The sequence below is a fragment of the Mustela erminea genome, chromosome 21, assembly GCF_009829155.1.
Source record: "Mustela erminea isolate mMusErm1 chromosome 21, mMusErm1.Pri, whole genome shotgun sequence".
Taxonomy (NCBI): domain Eukaryota; kingdom Metazoa; phylum Chordata; class Mammalia; order Carnivora; family Mustelidae; genus Mustela; species Mustela erminea.
Window position 1 is genome coordinate 21,759,511 of NC_045634.1, and position 5,965 is coordinate 21,765,475.

At 47.9% G+C, this 5,965-nt stretch overlaps 1 pseudogene; it reads right to left on the bottom strand.

Moving 5' to 3' along the window:
* Positions 1-2,119: 2,119 nt before the first annotated feature.
* LOC116581958 lies at positions 2,120-3,389 on the bottom strand (annotated as a pseudogene).
* Positions 3,390-5,965: the final 2,576 nt, after the last annotated feature.

Here is a 5,965-nt window from a genome sequence, read left to right on the forward strand (position 1 = left end):
CATTTAAAGGCAATTTCTACTAGGATTTTCTCTTTTTCTCGGTGTTTGATAGCCATGCTCGCTCATAGCAAATGTTCCTTTTTCCATCTTGACTTTATCCTCTCTCTGCAGTACTCTGCGTTTCCTCTGATTTAACTGAATTCTGTTTCTGCTACCTTTCCAAAGCACTAAATTTCCCTTGAATCAAAACCTTGTGAATATATCTTCTTCCCCAGCCTTCATGTATATTTCACTCGGCTTCCTCATCTGAGTCACTGGTGAAAATCTAACACTGTAGCTGAATAAGTGAAATAAAGTTTCCTGAAAGTAGTTTCCTCGTGTTACTCCCCACTATGAAAAGCCTGCATTCCATTCCGTCTTCCCCAAACTCTTTTTCGTATGTTTGATCCCAGCTGTGCAAAGGCCCAGTGGGTCAAGGAAAGAGGCCTGCATTCAGAGTTGCTGGTTGCGGAGAAAGGAGAGGGAAGGAGTAAGGTGTGAAATTACGGCAGTAGCCAAACAAGGCTTTTACAAAGGGGCTTGCATCAAAATGGAAGCGTAGGTACCTGTACGAGGTCAACATGAGGATGTCTGGAAGGCGGTTGTTCTGAGGATGGAGGATTCTATGGAGATGTCTTGGCAGAATCATGAGCATAAGGATGCCAGCACCTGCCATGGGATCTCAATGGAAGGCTAGGTAAAAAGAGAAAAATAAAGTTTCAGAAAAAACTAAACTTTTTCGGTTTCAGTTTCAGGAACTAGGTTCAGAACCCTAAACACCTCTGACTTTTATAGGATGGAGAAGATTGTTCTCTTTATCCTACAGGAAATGTTTTTTTTTTTTTTTTCAGATCTACAGTAACTTTATTTTTAAAAAGAATTTATTTATTTGAGAGCGAGAACTCAAGACAGAGAGAGAGCATGAGCGGGGAGGCAGAGGGAGAGGGAAAAACAGGCTCCCGGCTGAGCAGGGAGCCTGACACCGGACTCGATCCCAGGACTCTGGGACCACGACCTGAGCAGAGGCTTAACTGACTGAGCCACCCAGATGCCCTTATGGTAACTTCATTTCAACAGAGAAACCAGGCTGCAGTAAGTCTGCATGATTGGAGTAGACGATCTTTCCCAAGGGTGATGCCCGAGCCCAGCTGGCAGCACAGAAAGGTTAAAACCGAAGCCCAGATACTCCTCTTTCCCGGTCGTGCCCCACATTGCCTGCTCATGATAGGAGGTGAGAGTCTGCACAGCCACACCAAATGAAGGCAGATGGCATCCTGACAGGAGACCAGCTCTCCTCGTAGAGGATGCAGAACCAAAAGTGCAGTTGCCCACCCTCCACTGTTCTCTGATGAGAAATGCCAGGGGATCAGAGGAACGGAAGATCAGGTTCTTTACTCTTCAAATAAGTAAATCCTATAGGATGGGGTTGCTGGCCAAGCTAGCGGTAGACTAGGATGAAAATCTAGGCTAGGTGTAGATCTCGGCATCTCAGGAAAAGAATAGCAATGATAAGGGAGAAGAGAGGGACATTAAAATGCCTGAAGGTATTAAAAAGAAGAGCCCCGCCCCCATTTATTTTCTTAAATAAGACAGGAAACAGCATTTTTTCCTTGCCACAGCGGCAGCAGCCCTGCTGGTTTTCAGGCAGCAGGATCTCTGTAACAAGGGCTGTTGATAAGCTTGTGGGATCGAGGGAGGACAAACATGTTCTACTGACCGAATGAGCTTTTCCCACAATGCATCCGATGGGCACTAATCTCAAGCTGGGTCTACACACATACCCCTAGCACCACAAGGGGCTGCAGTCAAAGCTTCTGGAATATCGCAGTAGCATGATCAACTGCTTTTGGAAGGGGGTATTATGTCTCCTTGTACATGTAAACTTTTGGAATAGTTAGAGTTAAAGGATGAGCCGGAGTTTGGGTTTTGAGCCACAAAGCTTCAGATACCCACCACAGATGCCCCTGTCCTATTTCACTACACATTCTTTTCTGAGAAACACAGTCAGTGGTTGAGTGTTAGGGACTATGGTTGAAAGCAATGATCTGCTCGCCACCGTCTGCGATCCTCTCTGTGTGACTCTCACAGCAGTGGGGTCTGTAGGCGGGAAGGCTGTGTCTGTTTCCTCTCAGTAGGGAAATTACTGGAGACTCTGGTGAATGGCACGGACAAGGTGGCCCAAGTGGCCGGAGTTGACCCCAGCCACAGACATGTGGCTGTCCTTTGTCATGCAGATGGTGAACTCCTTGGTCATCTTCCACCGGCTCAAGCTTTAGTGCTGGGAAACAAAACATGCCATCTGATCAGTCACGGGCTCCCAGCTGTGGAAGGAGCCGCCCTTCTTGAGGCTGGAGACCAGCTGAGGCCCCATGCCCATGATGCAGCCAGCCATGCCTTGGACTTCCTGCCACCATCGATTTGCAGGTCAGGGCCAGTCAAGATGGTTGAGGCAACCCATGCTCCATTGATTAGACAGCTGGAATATACTAGATGGATCAAGATCTTTAACTATGACTCCACACTTTTGGCATCAGTGTCTCTGAAGACCACAGTGAAGTCTCCCACATGCCCACCCATGTTCTTGGCACAGGACTGGCGGAGACCAACATGAATGCCTTGGTTGATGAAGTGGCCTACAGCCCACCATCTTTGTTACCATCATCACTGGCAAAGCCTTGGTTGAACATGTCAAAGAATGTGAAGAGATTGTTTTCTCCACCACTGTTGCTATTTCCGCTGCTCAGGGCGAGGGTCCACTCCCTCAGGGCTATGGGCAGTCCTGCAGAAGAACACTTTGCTGTGGCATTTAGGACATGTCCTCCATAGCACCTGTGACATCAAAGCTGCATGTCTTGGGGGTCATAGTAACGAGAACCATGTAGCTGCATGCCAGCATCCCTGAAGACAGGTGTGTGGTTTCTGCAGGACTGTTTGGACAGGAAGACAACTTGGCTGAACTTTAAAAATCTTTGAAGAAAATTAGCTCCAATTCTCCAGGCCCCAGTTCCAGAAAGGTCTGTGGGGTGACATAATGGCTACGTTCAACACATGGGGATAGACTGTCCTCACCCAGGGATAGTTTTTTATATGTCTTAATGAAATTCAACAAGTCCTTCAATGGGCACGTATTCTTTGCCCAAATTTTTTGCAGTAATCTGGGCCTCTGCCTTCCGGACATAAGGAGCACATAAAGCTTTCCATGATCATCCTAATGGGCACCCACTCCCAGATGCCTCTTTTTACTGTTGGTGTCTCTCTTAAGGGCTTCCGAGCCACCTGGGTAGGATCTGGGGCCCCGTCTCCACATGGGCCCATCAGGAGCTGGCTCTGGCAGAAGCCTCAGTAGCAAAGTCTGGGTGGGAGGTAGCGGCGACCCTGGGTGGGATTCAACTAGGATGTGGCAGGGCCATTGCAGGGGACCGGGGTGGGAGCCGAGGGGAGGAAAGCGGTGGGCAGCTACAAGGCAGAGCGGAGGGCCACTAGTGGGACGTCTTTAAGCAGGAGAACGACGTGATCATATTCTGATGTTACAAGATCAATGTGATTGTGGTGTTTCTTTCCCCCCGAAGTTGTGTGTTCTAGCTCTTTCTGAACACCTCAGGGTACCTACCATGTGCTATGAGATTTGCTGTACAGACACCTGATGATTATGAAGGAGTAGAGAACAGCAGGCCCCAAACCGGCCTTGGGCAGACACTGTTCTGATACCTCCTCTGTGCTCCTAACAGCCTTAAAGTTCCTTAAGCACTTTTCTTTCTTCTTCAGCCAATATTGGTTGAAGGGAATTCCAACTGTAGAAGCATCCTTCATCATCTGCACCTTGTTAAAATAAACCCACTTCTTTCTGTTTATGTTCTACACAGACATCAAGTAGAGTCAGGGATCAGTTTCCTTCCTCTGTTGAACAGTTACTTACTGAGCACCTGCTAGGGTCTAGGCATTGTACTTGGTTTGAGAAGGAGTCCAAATTGCCACCAGCACTAACAAAATCACTTCAATACCAAGGGATGATTATATTTTATCAAAAGTTCATATGTGGTAGTTATTTGTGGGGAGTACTCTTAAAGTATTTTCCAATAAGAAATAAATTACAAGTGACAGTTAAGTTTTCAAACGAGTCCAGAAAGTCTTATGTAATTTCAGGGTGGTAACAAAAGAATTAGCTCAAGCCCCTTCTCTCTCCCTCTGTGTGTGTGTGTGTGTGTGTGTGTGTGTGTCTATCTTGATGGTAAAGAGGTTACACAATGCTTCTTTTTTCCACATATGAATTTCTAGCTCACATTCTGAAATAGATGAGGTTGACCTCTGGTTTCCTTCCATTTCCCGCCGACACTCTGTCACAGGGTTGTGCTCCCTGTAGACCCCCAGGCCTCCCACCTTCTCCTGCAGCCTGGGCTGGGGCTAGTCCCCCGTTCACGGGTAGCTCTGCACTCAGGTCCAGCCCGTCCCCCAGAGATGTCCTGTCTGTTTGGACAAATGCACTCAGGTCACCTTCAAATCCTGACCCTACCTAAGGAGCCACACAACTTTGGAAGCATTACTCCACCTCTTCAAGCTCCAGTTTGCTCCACGGTAGTACGGGGGAAAACATGGCCGCCTTTTATTGTTGTATCGATAGGTTGATTTGACTTCAATAAGCAAAAGCCCGTGCTTAAACCAGCTTAAACAATAAGGAGATGTAGCATGTCACAGGAAGGGTGGTCGATCAGAGCCCTGGTTGCATTTCTCTGAGATTCTCTCAGTCCACCCCCCTCCTTGTGAAAGCTCCAACCCCAGGCAAACAGCAAGATTCCAGGAATGAGATTTAAGTTCATCACAGACTACAGAAAAGAAGTTTCTTTCCATGGCTCTCTCTTAGGAGTGAGGACACATTCCCAGAACCTCTGGCACCCTTCCCTGTCAGACTCTGTTGGCCAAAATGTGGTCATATGCTCCTTCCTGAAACAGAAATTGTCAGAAGGAATGGCAGGAGCCTCAGACAAACCAGAGCCAGCCTTGTGCTGAGTGTGGGGTGACTTCTCCTGGGGCACATGGTTGGGTAGGTGGGGGATAACTGAACAGAATTAGGGCTCTCTGGGAAGGGAGAAAGGGGTCACAGATGCTGGGGAGGGTCTGCTATTGAGTGTGGGAAGCATTCAGTGAGAGCCCTTATCACTGTGCTTGGCTTCTATGAATAGCTAACGGACTTTAACTTGATAAAAGGGCAATGAGGGAAGCTCCTACAGTTCTACAGAAACCAAACAACTAATATATCCAGACCAATACATCTCAGCTCAGTGGCACTTGCTGTATAACAAACCCCCACCTCTTCCCCAAGAATATCCTTTCTATAACAACGGGCCTGGCATTGAGACAGGTATCTGGGAGCAGGAGGAGCTATGACACCTAGAAAGTTCTCTGGAAAATCCTGCAGTATGTGGAGGGTCAAGAGTCATAAACTGAGAGCTGTTCCATCCCTAGAGAAGGTCATCTTGAAGCAAGATGCCTGGGTTTCCTCCAGAATCTTAAAAACCCAACACTTTAGAAACCAGAAGCCAACTTGGACCCTACAAGCTTTCTGTCTCCACCTTCCTTCAGCAAACATCCTTACCGTGCTCCACAGATCCCTGCTATACCTAGCAACCGCCCCCCCCCCCCCGGCTCCCCCGCCTTGCCCAAGAACAACTTGCCCTGAACGCTGGATCCCGGCAAAGGCTAAAGGCTTGTAACTCATCCACTGTGACAATGGGCACCATCTTCCATCTTGGAAATGCAAGCTTCAGACTTCTCTAGAGCCTTCCACCAGGCCAGTCTGGGGAAACCCTACAGCAGAAAGCGATGATGATGGCAAGGTTGGTGTTAGCCAGGAAACCCTGGTGATGGCAGGGTTGGTGTTAGCCAGGAACTATTTTAGTTCTTCTAAATGCAGTCAGCATGACCTCAAATAGTTGCCTCCTTGGGTCGCACCTGATACTCTCGCTTGGTGGTTCACCCCATTTAGTTTGCT